Source organism: Marmota flaviventris, chromosome 3 (assembly GCF_047511675.1).
Source record: "Marmota flaviventris isolate mMarFla1 chromosome 3, mMarFla1.hap1, whole genome shotgun sequence".
Taxonomy (NCBI): domain Eukaryota; kingdom Metazoa; phylum Chordata; class Mammalia; order Rodentia; family Sciuridae; genus Marmota; species Marmota flaviventris.
Genome location: NC_092500.1, coordinates 120,104,859 through 120,119,756, shown reverse-complemented (window position 1 = coordinate 120,119,756; position 14,898 = coordinate 120,104,859). Strand labels below are relative to the sequence as shown.

At 42.6% G+C, this 14,898-nt stretch overlaps 1 protein-coding gene across 19 annotated transcripts in view; it reads right to left on the bottom strand.

The window, feature by feature from the left end:
* The window catches only part of Cacna1c (calcium voltage-gated channel subunit alpha1 C), a 617,874-nt gene that overhangs the window by 531,936 nt on the left and 71,040 nt on the right, over nt 1-14,898 (bottom strand). The window lies entirely within an intron of this gene.

The following is a 14,898-nucleotide window of genomic DNA, read 5'->3' as shown; positions in this document are numbered from 1 at the left end:
TAGAACTTGGTTACACAATCTCACAGGGAAGGTGGTAACTGTAGTTCTTTATTCCAAGCAATCACATACTCAGCTGAAATTTCTTTAACTATGAAAGATGCAGAAACCAGACTCTGGGGTTGATGGAGTCTTGACCTCTTCCGTATGAACAACCCCCACCATGACATGCATTTCCTAATTGTGATGTGGCTATGTACAGAACTGCATGTCTGGTATTGTCCTCAGACTCAAGAGCCATGACCACAAATAAAAATGAGAGACTAAGTTCCAAACTTCTCACATGGATCAGGGCACTAAGAACACGAGGATTTAAAATCTTCCCATATGGGCCAATTTCAGTGGCTGATAGTCATTCCAGTGGTTGCCACGTCATTGCTTGGGTGAGGTCTCTCTGAGGTGTGCTATATTCACAGAGCAGTACAGGTTCAGGATATACCTGGCAGGTAATAAGCAACTGAAATGGGCATCTGCCAAGCTTCGGCTCATCCCTCCCATGTAGCAGAATGGATTCCAGAGAGTTCACTGGCCTGCGTATTTGGGATGGAAGAAGACAAGCTTAATGTGTTTCCCAGGGTGGCCTGGTGTCATCTCTACTTTTCTGTAGCAGTCTCATCATGATGGAGGTCAAGACAAGGTATAAATCTCCCTTCTTTAGCAATATGATGCCATTTCTGCAAACCTGGCTCTCTGCCCAGCTTCACGACTCATTCTGACAAGCACTTGTTCTCTGGCTGGGACATACCCAGCCTCCTGGCCAGATCCCTTAGCCTGGCTACTGAAATGGATATGATAGGGACAGAGTCCAAAGCCTGCGAGTCTTTTATGCAGAGTTGCTCCTGAAAAGGGAAAGCCTATTTTTGGTTCTGCTACTCCAAACCTATACAAACATCTTACGCGTGAGGAATGCAGCTTTAAACCCTATAAAAATGGCTCCTCGGCCAGACATCCAGCCATCTCAAACTCCATTTTCCAGCTTCCCCCAGGCAGTTACAGGACACACAAAGCACAACCCCATGGTAAAGGTGGTTTCCATTTTATTGAGACCTAAGCAAAATCTATCTCAGCCTCAGTTCCTTGTCCTATAAAGTCAGGAAATTAGACTAAAAGAACTTTTAGGATTCATTTTAGTTCCAATGATCCCTAAACCTTGACTTCTACCACAGCTGGTTGTGACCAAGGCATCACACTTCACTCTTAGAGTCTGTTGTGAGCAAAGTAGAGGAGTTCAGTAAACCTTGTGAAATCTGTGACTATTTCTCATGCTTCTTCATAATTGTCAAAGATGGAACAACAGTGAGTGAATCATCCAGAAGAATCAACCAACACAAAGGAAAGCAATCAGAACACAAAGCTGCAGGTTTGTCCCAGGCCCTTGATCCTGCCCAGAGGTAACATTTACCACTGAGTTTTACATGTCATATTCCCCAAAGGCATACCCCAATTGCTTTGTCCATTATACAGAACTCTACAAATACTGTTATAAGGTATTGCTATTAGATCAAGAAAATAAGAAAGGCAGAGGCAGTTTGCCATATTTCTCTAAAAAAGAGAGACTCAGAGGGAAACTGAACACTTAAACTCCATACATGAAGTTTGATTGTGTCGTTGTCTCTAAAACACCCATAGAAATAACTATCCGTTGCACACCAGGCCACACACATTTTTTCACCAAATGCCATTTCCATCAGAACTCATGGAGAGAATAAAATTAGCCTTACCTATTTTCAAGCCACCTAATTTTCTAAAGGGGAGGAAAGGTATTGCTGTTATCAAACCTTTTTTGTGGCCTTCTTTGGAACTGAAGAGGAAAGAGAATCATGATGTGAAAAGGGTTGTGTTCCTCTTTGTGAGCACCCCATATTCTGGGTGCATGAACTCACCTTGGAATGCCTCTGCTTCTTCTGCTGCATCCTCGCTGTGGTGCCCCAGGGAATGGTGGGTGATTGGGGATGGAGGGGACACTCATTCCTCTTGGGTTCAGTGGATCAACAGATTGATGGGGACACTTGTCTTCTAACTCTTTTTTCCATACAGCAACAGTCCTTTTAGAGACAAAGCCAAGACCTCTCATTCTGCCACTTCACTTTACACTCCAGCCAGACCCTGACTTCCTCGACGTGCAAGCTCCAGTCCTGCCCAAACCGGGACTGAGTCCCAGCTCATCACCAACATGGAAAGTTCCTGAACTGATAAAAAGGATCGCCAGCCCCTTTCTGGAACTGCTATTCTCACAGATCCCATAAGCATATTATAGCTCTGTTGCCCACTCTCCTTGCTGAATCCCTAACTCCTTACTATGAGGTCTCTGTGCCTGGATACCCAATTTCTAGTATCATAACCTATATCCTTATCTTGCTTCCTGCCTGTTGCCTAATCTTGGCTCATGGAGCCAGTTTGGTTCTTTAAAACTCTGCCTGCTATGCAGATTCTTGACCTCTGTATATGCTGACCTTCTTCCTAGTAGGCTGTACCCTAAGTTTGGACTCCCAGCTTCACCAGCAGCCCTGATTTGGGGTTTCTCCCAGACTGTACCCCAGAAATGCCCATACAAAGTTGGTTCTTCTTACGTGGCATTGACTGTTTTAAGTCCAGATCCCACTTCCTGCCCTCAGCTCAAAGAAACCTCTCTCTTCCTATGATTCAGGCCACTGTGTGTTCACTTAAGCACTGTCCTGATCTAAGACACTCTGGTGTGGCAGACAGTTAATAAATGGTCAGGAAAATGAAGATACTGCTTGTGTTAGTTTCTCATCACTATAGCAAATACCTGAGCTAACCAACTTAAAAAGAGGAAAGGTTTATTTTGACTCACAATTTTGAAGGTTTTAGTCCTTGATTTGTTTATCCATTGCTTTGGACCTAGGGTAAGGTAGCACATCATGACAAGAGCGCAGGGAAGTGTGAAACCACTCTCCTTATGAGCCAAGGAGAGAAAGAGAGCCGAGAGGTGGCCAGGGTCCCACTATTTCCTTTAAGGGCACACTCCCAAAGACCTAAATTTCTCTCTCTAGGCTCCACCTCTTAAAGGTTTCACCACCTCCCAAATCACCACCCTGGAAACCAAGCCTTGAACACACAGAGGCCTTTGGGGGATGCTAAAAGTTCAAACTATGGACAGCTGAAACCCTCAAAAGTCAGTAGCTTGCTCTCTGCTACAATGAGAATCCCCATAGCCAGGATTTTCCTACATTCCAGCTTTCCAAAGTGCTATCAATAGAAATAAGTCTTGCAATCTAAATATTAAATGGGTCTTGGACTTTTTGAGTCCAGGAAAAGGGACGATGACATTTCCCATGATATTTTTGCCAGGCCTCTCTCTCTTTTTCTTTTGGATTTGAGCCTAGAATGCATGCATACTCAGCTTGATTCTTCACACTGGCCTGGCATGGGTCTGAACGTGTGTGTTCATCTGAGCATTTCCACAGGGTCAAAAGAACAATGCACAAGATCTCAAGATGGGTTAGAGCTGTCCTTTCTCCCTCAGCCTCAAACATCTAAATGCCCTTTGTGAGACCTCAGACCAAGCAAACTCATCAGTTTCATAGTTAATTCTGCACTGACCCAAATGTCATCTTGCAAGGTTTGTTTTGCTGCTCAGGTAACCCCCAGGACCTCATCTTTCCAGATACAAGACATTGTTTCCCAAGTCTGTACAGATGGACCTAAGAAAAATCAAATTCTATATAAAATCTCCACTGGAAAGGTCAAAAATAAATTTTAGGGCTGATCCAGACAAGATGCAAAGCAATGAGTCCCAGAGACATCCATTGACCTGACCACTGGACTGCTTTTAGTTGTACACGGAGCCAAGGAAGCATTAGTATCAAGGCACATCCTGCAACGCCCAGAAAGAGAAGGCTTTACTTACTCATTCCTAAGATCTCAGACACCAAATCTCTCCATCTTTCTCAAACCCCTTTTATGCTGTTTCTGGAGTAGACATGGAGGCAGAACTTTTTGTACAATAGGAAGAATAAGGGCTTGTATGATTTGAATCAAAGAACTTGTCTCAATTCCTGGTTCCTCCAACTCTTAGCTGTGTGATCCTAGCTAGGCTACCTTGCCTCTGAATCTCCTTCCTTGCTTGCAAATTAGAGCTGAAAACACTTCCTTTACAGAGCTGTTATGAAGATTAAAGATTCCAAACTCAAAGTTCCTGGCATATAATACATGCTGTAGCATTACAGTAGCCGTCATTATTAGTATGATTAAAGGTGCTAGCAGCTAAATGGAAGATGGGGCACAGAACCCTGGACCCTAATGTACTCCCCAAAATCTATAGCCTGGTCTGGCTGTGGAGAGGGGTGACAGTTAAATACACACATGGAAACATGCACAATTTTGAGCAGTGGCTGTAAGTTCAGATGCCTCCTTGCCCATAAGTGAGATCAATATCTCTATGGCAGGTCTTTCAATGCAATATTTTAATATGAAAGGCAGAGGCAACATTTCCAAGAACTGTCAGGCAGGAATTCAGTTCGCAAGAGAGTTATCAGAAATTTCTGCAGTTGTGTGGATGATTGGTTTGCTGAAGAGTGATGTATTTAGGTGTTCCCCCCACACACACACTTCTATCTCTAAAGTCCCTGCAGAAATTTCTTTAGGACTTTATAATGCTAATTTTTCCAAAAAAAAATTTTAAAGACCTTACAAGTTTTATAGAAGTATGCATGTATGTGTATATATGCACATGAACATATAAACAATAAAAGAGGTCCAAGGAGTCACATAAATATATTCCCATTCCAAGCATCCCCTAACAATTACCAGATGTACCCATAGCATGTTGCATTCTACTGGGATTTTGCACATCTGGCAGTGGGTAATCCTCAGGATTAGGAATCAAGAACATAAAAACCCAAGTGTTAAGGGGTGAATTTTTCAAAATGATTCACCTGGGAGAAAACATGCTTCCTATTTAATTTTTTTTTAAAGTTCCCCCAAAATGTTTGAGATCATAAAACAGGGATCCTTTCACACCATAATTCATATTTGGTCTTCTTCCGATCTGCTCATGGTGTTTTCAATGATTCCCCTTTATATTTTATTATCTGAGGACATACACTTCCTCTCCATTTCTCTCTTTCTCTTCCCTACTCCTTAATGCTGAGCCTTGCTTGATCTTTCCTCTCCCCACTGTCTCACCTTTCTGCCTTCTCTATCAATCACTGAGTTGATGGAAATTAACACTCGTCATAAAAAGGCAACAGGTGCCTAGAAAGTATTGAATAACAGAACGTTTTTGGTGCTTCCTCCATACCAATAAAGCCAAGAGTCTGTTTTGCCTATATTTGGCATTTCATTCCCAAAAGCTGCCTAAGGAAGTTGTCAATAATGTTCCCATTGTATTAACGTCACAGAGAAACAAGCTGTCTGGAAGGCAGCCTGGCCTGGCCAGCACAGCAGAATTTATTTCCACCTTCAACCTCTGCAATGCAATGCTTTGAACTTTCCTCTCTCTTTGGTCAGCCCCACTTCTTGAAATTCAATCTAGTTTGCTGGATCCTTTGGAAGCTTCTGAAACACTAAACAAGTGGGGTCATAGCATTTTGGAGGTTGCCACCCTCTCTGGTGGCTGTAATTTCCCAGGATGCCATCCTCATCCTTCAAGTCCTGAATTTAATAGATGAAGAAATAAAGATGGGATAGGAATAGGGATAGTGCTAGGATAGAGATGTGACTTTCAGTGAGATTAATTTCCTTTGATAATGGGAAGGGGTTCAGAGTTCTCAGGGAGGACTCGCCTGTCTCCTCTCTCTGATTCACCATAACTGGATGGACACAGGCTCTCATCCTGCCGTCTTCTTGGTCTCCCTCTGTTTGCCCTCCTTATCCTATACTCAGCCTGGGCTTGAATCACATTAACCCTGAGACCTCTGTTTGCCCTCCTTATCCTATACTCAGCCTGGGCTTGGATCCCATTAACCCTGAGACATTCACCTTGAGCAATCAATCAGTCACATCACTATAAAACCTCTTCTGCAAAAAAAGGGAAAAAATGGGAAAGAGGGCTGTATGAGTTTGGGTGCACAATGTTCCATCCACCAGAAGCAAAACAAGAATAGAATGCAATCTTTTTCAGTTTAATAGGAAAGTGGATAATTAAAAGCTATCAATAAGCAGAATCCCTTTCCAAACAGCTCTGCCTGTGTCTACATCCTGCCTTCCTTAGGCCTGGGCACTGTCCCTCCAGTGCCTTTCCCACACACTTCATGCCTGCATGGCCCCCTCCTCTGGGTCCCACCAGCACTGCTCCTTGCATTTCCTCCCCCTGGTCCTGGAAGGAGGGAATTTTGTACCACTGCAAGTTTCCCATCTTCCCAACCAAAATGTATATGTATGTCCCTTGTCACACACTGTTACTCATTGATTAATGATGAGAGTACAAAGATAATTCTGATTCTCATGCGAGTGACAGCCAAGTTCAAGTGCCTCTTCCCAAGTGAAGCCTCTCCTGACTACAGCTGTAAAATTCTGGAGAAAGAAAGGCCCTGAGATTCTCTCAACTACAACTACACGGTTCCCGGATTGGTTCTTGTCTCCCCAATCTGATCATAAATTCCTTAAAAGCCTGGCTTGTCCGGCATGGTCCCACCCATCCAAACACACCCCCAGTGCCAAGCCGAGTCAGGGAACAGAGTGCGATAAGGGGGCCTCTCCATTCCTGTATATCAGCGACAAATCCTCTGAAATGAAAATGAGGACAACCACTCCATTCACAATATCTTCAAAAAAAATAAAATACTTGGGAATCAACCTAACAAAAGAGGTGAAAGACTTATACAATGAAAACTACAGAACCCTAAAGAGAGAAATAGAAGAAGATCTTAGAAGATGGAAAAATATACCCTGTTCATGGATAGGCAGAACTAACATCATCAAAATGGCGATATAACAAAAGTTCTCTATAGGTTTAATGCAATGCCAATCAAAATCCCAACGGCATTTCTTGTAGAAATAGAGAAAGCAATCATGAAATTCATATGGAAAAATAAACGACCCAGAATAGCAAAAACAATGCTAAGCAGGAAGTGTGAATCAGGCGGTATAGCGATACCAGACTTCAAACTATACTACAGAGCAATAGTAACAAAAACAGCATGGTACTGGTACCAAAACAGGCGGGTGGACCAATGGTACAGAATAGAGGACACAGAAACCAATCCACAAAACTACAACTACCTTATATTTGATAAAGGGGCTAAAAGCATGCAATGGAGGAAGGATAGCATCTTCAACAAATGGTGCTGGGAAAACTGGAAATCCATATGCAACAAAATGAAACTGAATCCCTTTCTCTCGCCATGCACAAAAGTTAATTCAAAATGGATCAAGGAGCTTGATATCAAATCAGAGACACGCCGTCTGATAGAAGAAAAAGTTGGCTACGATCTATATACTGTGGGGTCGGGCTCCAAATTCCTTAATAGGACACCCATAGCACAAAAGTTAATAACTAGAATCAACAAATGGGACTTACTCAAACTAAAAAGTTTTTTCTCAGCAAAAGAAACAATAAGAGAGGTAAATAGAGAGCCTACATCCTGGGAACAAATCTTTACTCCTCACACTTCAGATAGAGCCCTAATATCCAGAGTATACAAAGAACTCAAAAAATTAGACAATAAGAGAACAAACAACCCAATCAACAAATGGGCCAAGGACCTGAACAGACACTTCTCAGAGGAGGACATACAATCAATTAACAAGTACATGAAAAAATGCTCACCATCTCTAGCAGTCAGAGAAATGCAAATCAAAACTACCCTAAGATACCATCTCACTCCAATTAGATTGGCAGCCATTATGAAGTCAAACAACAACAAGTGCTGGCGAGGATGTGGGGAAAAGGGTACACTTGTACATTGCTGGGGACTGCAGATTGGTGCAGCCAATTTGGAAAGCAGTATGGAGATTTCTTGGAAAGCTGGGAATGGAGCCACCATTTGACCCAGCTATTCCCCGTCTCGGTCTATTCCCTAAAGACCTAAAAAGAGCATGCTACAGGGACACTGCTACATCGATGTTCATAGCAGCACAATTCACAATAGCAAGACTGTGGAACCAACCTAGATGCCCTTCAATAGATGAATGGATAAAAAAAAATGTGGCATTTATACACAATGGAGTATTACTCTGCATTAAAAAATGACAAAAATCATAGAATTTACAGGGAAATGGATGGCATTAGAGCAGATTATGCTAAGTGAAGCTAGCCAATCCCTAAAAAACAAATGCCAAATGTCTTCTTTGATATAAGGAGAGTAACTAAGAACAGAGTAGGGTCGAAGAGCATGAGAAGAAGATTAACATTAAACAGGGATGAGAGGTGGGAGGGAAAGGGAGAGAGAAGGGAAATTGCATGGAAATGGAAGGAGACCCTCAGAGTTATACAAAAGTACATACAAGAGGAAGTGAGGGGAAAGGGAAAAATAATACAAGGGAGACAAATGAATGTCAGTAGAGGGGGCAGAGAGAGAAGAGGGGAGGGGAGGGGAGGGGAGGGGGGATAGTAGAGGATAGGAAAGGCAGCAGAACACAACAGACACTAGTATGGCAATATGTAAATCAATGGATGTGTAACTGATGTGATTCTGCAATCTGTATATGGGGTAAAAATGGGAGCTCATAACCCACTTGAATCAAAGTGTGAAATATGATATATCAAGAAATTTGTAATGTTTTGAACAGCCAACAATAAAAAATTAAAAAAATAATAAAATAAAATAAAAAGTAAAAAAAAAAAAAAAGGGGGGGGGGCCTCTCTTCTTGTGTCACCACCCCTGGTGTTGAATTAGTAAGCACTTGATAATAAACATAACAATACTTGCCATTTGAATAATGTTGCACAATTTTTCAAAGAGCTTTTAAAAACATTATCTCTATTGAGATAATGCTCCTCACAAAAAGCCTGTAGTTAAGTAGGTGTAATTAGCTCTAAGTAACAGATGGAAACTGAGGCTCAAAAAGGTTAAGTGACTTGCCCAAGGGCAGAGAGCCAGGTTAGCATTTCTGGTCTGAGATCAGCACTTTCCTCTGCCCTGTGGGACGTGTCCAAGCTCTAGGAAGCAGCATCGTTAGCCTGAGCTATTAGGTGGATTGAGGCAAGAAAGAGAAATGCCAGGAAATTCCACGCCTTCCACCAAATCGCACACTTGGCAATACTTGACATCTACAGTCATTGAGACCAATCCAGTGTTGTCCTCACAAGCTTGTGGCCACATGGTACAAGGTCTTTTGCAACTGAACGAACCTTGCTCAGCACCCGAAACATAATAGATACTCAATAATGGTAGTTGAATGAGTGAATAATGAAAAAATAAATGAAAGAAAAAACAAATGAATAGACCTACAATAAGAGGTGTATTGCAACTATAAACTAACCTAGAGTAGATTTTAAATCTAAAGGAATCCATAAGTGAAGAAAAGCTGATTTCAATTTCTATACTTACAAATGTTTGAGATCAAACTGCTCTAACACAAGCAAAGGCCCACAGAATAAACAAATATTATTTATTATTTAGTTACAAAAGCCCTAAATCAAGAATTCTACATTGTAGAAAATGAAATAGGAAAAAAAAAATTATCCAGGCAGAAAACTCTCCTGATTCCCAAAGCATAAACTGACTATAACAACAACAAAAAAAATTATACAAATAAACAAGCTTTACTAGAAACGGCTTACTATTAGAGGTAGGGAGGAAAATAACTCAGAATTTCAAATCTTCCTGATAGCAGGCACCCTTAGGGGCTCAGCATCTTCCTGACCATTAAAACCTCCTTCAAAGGCATGAGCTTTTTTGCTTAGTAGTTGAGTTTTCTGTTGAACCATCTCTCTAACAGTACTCCGCTGTCCTGTCTGCCTCTAGAGTGGCAGAGTGTTGAAAATCTGCTCGGTTCTTTCCTACTAGGGCACATTTTCTGTGCTCCTAGCATCCTCTCCTGGTCCCTAAAGATAGGTGGGACCTGACTTCCAGCAGTCACCATCTCCCCCGTCCCACGCCCCTGTAAGATTTAAACTTCTTCCTCCCTCTTTATCTCTTCATTTTTCAGCAAATCTCAGGTTTTTCTCATCCAGGGATCACCTTAGCAAGGTGAAAAGAACGCCACACAACCTTCGGTACTTTTTCCGATCATAAATGAAGAGCAACATCATCTTCAAGAGACAGGCCCCATAACCCCGCCCCACTGTGCTATAAAAGTGATCAGCAGTTTGGGGTTTGCTTGTTCAGTATCATAAGTAAAATATTGATTTTAAATAAATATAGTCATACCCAAAACACAAATATTTTAGAGACCAGTTATCATTGAATAAATAACCCACTTAATTAGACGCTGACTATCTGTCTTCCTTAGATAGGACACCCTCCAAGGGGGGAACTGCCCAAGTGGTGAGCACTGAGGTGCCTTATCTATTGAATGAAAGAATGCAGACCACCCCAAGAACATTGTTCGACTGAATTTGTTAAAATTTTGTTTCTAAGTCAAAAAATTCATAAAAACTGCATGGAATTTGTATCTCTTCTTTTCTTCACCTGGAGTATCTTTATTCTTGGTCCAGCCAATTCCTCCACATCTTCAAGGATCTCACTCAAGCCATATTTCTGCCAGGAAAACCACTCCAGCTCATGCTCATCACTTCCTTCTGGGCCGTCGAATATTCACAGCCCTAAGATTAGCCCTGAGCTTTGCATGTCTTAGTTCTGCTTTCTCCATGTTTACACAGGGGCGATGACTCTCCTTACCTTCTCACAGGGTGCTGATGCAGCGACAGAGCGGGCTCACTTAATCTCTGGATGGACCCCTAACTAACCTACCATAGGTATTTTTTTCAGACACTGCTAATAACCAGTGATTATACACGTAAAGTCAAATGTCTTTAGGGAACTTAAAAATAAACTAAAGATACAACTTACAGCATATAAATAGCACCAGGAGTTAGGATGTGGATGAAGAGATAAAAAGCCAAATCAAAAGGGTGGGCACTGGGGTGAGCGTGGTCAGTGCAAGGCTTGGGCAAGGTCCCACAACCCAACAAAAACCAGGAGATTCCCACATTAAAGGTCATGTCAACATGTCCCTTAAATGTACAGTTCAGGGGGCTGAGGCTGTAGATCACTGGTAGAGCACCTGCCTTGCCATGTGAGGCACTGGGTTTGATCCTCAGCACCACATAAAAGTAAATAAATAGAGATATTGTGTCCATCTACAACTAAAAAAAAAAAAAATTTAATGTACAGTTCAGGAAGGCATGGGCTGGTGGATGACAACAACTGTTTTTAATTTGTCCTCTTTTTAAATTAATTCTTAAAAATAATATCTGTAGCCAGGCACAGTGGCACATGCCTTTAAACCCAGTGGCTCTGGAAGCTGAGGCAGGAGGATCACGAGTTCAAAGCCAATCTCAGAACTTAGTGAAGCCCTAAGTAACTCAGCGAGACCCTGTCTCAAAATAGAAAATAAAAAGGGCTGGGGACGTGGCTCAGTGGTAAATCACCCCTGGGTTGTATCCCCAGTACCAAAGATAATGAATAATGATAATTTTGTGCACAGAGTATGGCCTCCTTTCTTCCCTTTGGAATGTGATGGTGGTGCTGTCAATGGCTTGTAGTCTGCTGCCTTATTGGAATTCATGACATGAGCATCAGAAAAGACTTTAGAGATCAATCTCACAATCCCAAATCAGAGACAGGAAACAGAGGTCCAGGCAGCAGAAGCCATTTGCCAAAGACATAAAGGAGAGTCCTAGAGTGTGGACTTGGGTTTTGCTGTCCAGGTGTAACCACAGCCCCTTGCATCCCAGGCAAGTTGCTGGCTTTTCTCGCCTGTTTCATTCTGTCAAAGGGTTAGAACATTCGTCGACCTCACGTGGTTGTTGGGAGGATTAAATGAGGTGACACATGAAGGGCACAGAGCTGCAGCTTTAGCAGCATTTATGAACCTTAGGCATCCTCACCAAGGACACACAGCCAGGTGGCAGCAGACCCTGGACTAGACCATTTGGTACTGTCCCCATTTGGTACTGTCTGTCCTATACCTGAGTCCTCTGCCAAAACAGCAACACTCCTCAGATGAAGGTGGATGAAGGAAAATAGTGGATACCCCTCTGATATCACCCCTTTGAAAAGCAAGCCCAATTCAGACATGCTCAGTACAGACCTGCAGGAAATTCTGCCTATTATGTTGTCACATGTGGCTATGCAGAAGACTATGCAGAAGACAGTAGCAATGAAAGGGCACAGAAGCTGTACTGAGGTGGGCTAATACTTTAAATGCTCCTCTGATGGGCAGGGAAAGTGGAAGCCATCCCAGCCTGCTGAGGTCTCTCTCACCCACTCACTCTTGTCAGTCTGGCAGAGGTGGTGCTTGGAGCCAGGTCTTGGACCTTCAACACCTTCCCTTGCAAAACCCATCCCCATCCACCCTGTTCAATTTCTGCGGCTCAAATGCACTTTGAACTGTGTACATAGCCCAGCCTTCAAGCACAAATTCTCCCATCAGCCACCTGCATTCCCCTACCGAACCAGAATATTCTGGCACAGACTACATTAAGGTGTGTGCTCTCTGGTCCTGATAAGTCTTGCCCAGCCTTGAGCACCAGAGCACCTCTGGTCAGATCTATAGAAGGCCTGGTATAGCCCAAGAGGTCCCCTCCTGGACACACTCCCAATCTTCCTTATTCTTGATATATGACTGTGTTCCTGAGAATTTAAAGATGCTGAGGAGAGGGTCTTTTCCTGGTCATGTTTCTGACTGTGTACCCAAAGCCAAGAAAGAGAAGCCCCAGTGTCTTCGCATCATTTCTGCTGTGTATTTGAGGAAGGCTTTACAAGTTGTAGAGCAGTGCTAAAGGAACTAGCCAACAGCTACACTCAGCCATGCAACAGTTAAACCAGACCCACTGAGAAAACCAGAAGTTCCTGAATGAACTCTCAGCAGGGGGCTACCTGTGTGAAGGGATGGGCTGGCTCCAGGCCATGAGCAAAGTCAAGCATCCCTCCAGCCTCATTTCCCAGGCCTCAACTGCCCAGCCAGGCTCCAGCTCTCAGCAGCCAGCAGGTTATAACCACACCGCTCACCATCCATCTTGGAAAGGTCAGATACTAAATTTGGAACTTGGCTTTTAGTTCTTTTACATCTCTACGTTATCTGGAGGCCGAGGGAAAAGGTTCACAAAGGAATGTACCAGAAGAATAGAGTAAATATTTCAGAAGCAGAATACATCTGTCTACTTTTAAATATATTGGTAATCAGTTATCATGATAACACCTTTATGTATAAACATAAATTTATAAACATATAAATGGCCCTTTCTGCTTTCAGAGCATTTCTATCATTTCTATACATACTCTCATTTGAACCTGCTGTGATTCACTGAGTTATTTTCTTTATTACTATCTTTATTTCATAGCTGAGTAATATAAAATCCAGGAAAGTAAAGTGACGAGGCCTTAATGCTAGTCAGTGGCAGAACTAGAACTAGACCCCAAGACTGAGATACCCAGCTCAATGCTTTCTTGCTGTCCTTCACAGGCCCGGTTGATTATGGCTCACTCCATAGTGGTTATTGTTGGGTGCCACTGTAGTCTGCCACATCTGAAGCTCCTGGCCCTGCCACCAGACAGGTGTTGACTGGAGTCCCAAGAAGGCTCCTAATTCACATGCAGGCCCACATAGCTCTTAGGAACTGCTTCCAGTGACTCTGTCCACAAGAAGGGTCATTCTGGTCCTCACCTTGCCCCAGGAAATTGGGCTGATTCTGGGTCCCACTCACCCCAACCAGAGATTCTCAACTACTTAGGAGAATTCCTAGGGCTCCATGGAGTTGAGGAACTCAGCTAATACGAATCATTGGTCTCTAGGAAAACAGGGCCTCAAAGTCAAGTTCACCTTTCTGTAGCAGTGGATAAAAAATACGTCCTCCTTGTTTAACCCCCATGTTTCCTGGGTGGGAAAGGAAGGGCTCCACAGTCATGCCCCTAAGATGCTTTAAAGATGACTATAACTGCTGCTCCTCCTTTGCACTCCTTGGTAGAGAAACAACCACATAAAGGGCATACACTCCAGCTGAGGACTTAAAAACTAAAGTGCACCCCTCTGTCCTAGACCCCAGGGAGGCCACACAGCACAGCAGTGAAGAGCAGAGAATCTCACACCTGGGCCCTTCTCAGCTCTGCTGCTTCATAGCTGAGTGACCTTGAGTAAGTTCACTTCCCTGTGCCTCTTTCTCATCTTTAAAATCGAATGACTATAATAAATATGCACAATTATTATATATCAATTAAAATGTAACTAACTAAATAAAAGTCTGGTTAAAATTATAGTAGAGGTCCTGTGGAGTTGTTGAAAAGACTAAATGACTTAACACACTGTAATGTACTTAGAACAGTGCCAGCAATGTGTTGACATTACTGTTGCTATTATTATTAGTTAGAAGGCATAAATCCAACAACTTCCATCATATGGAAACCAGTGAGAAGAAGGAAATAAAGAGGAGAAAAGGGCTTCCAAGAAGCCCAAATCAATGTTATAAAATCCACAAAGTAAAGCTAATGCACTTTATTCATACATGAGTCCCTTGATCAGAATTGATTTACTCTTACTTTGCACATAACCAGAACAGACCAGGTTATCTACTCTCCTAGCCCACTGGAGAGAGGAGCAGCAAGTTAAAAGAGTGGGTGCTGGAGCAGGTAGACAGCCCAACAGGGTGGGGTATGAAAACAATGTCTAAAACCTTTCTTAGATCCTAGCATTCTGGGACCCTTTGGGGGTTCCCTTGTCTCCTGATAGCTGGGTGGTATTATTGCCAGTCCAATAATTGAATCCTAATGATTGTGCACTTCTCAAAAAAGGATGATATATGCTTAGTATTTTTTTTCTAAGGATCCAGGGATT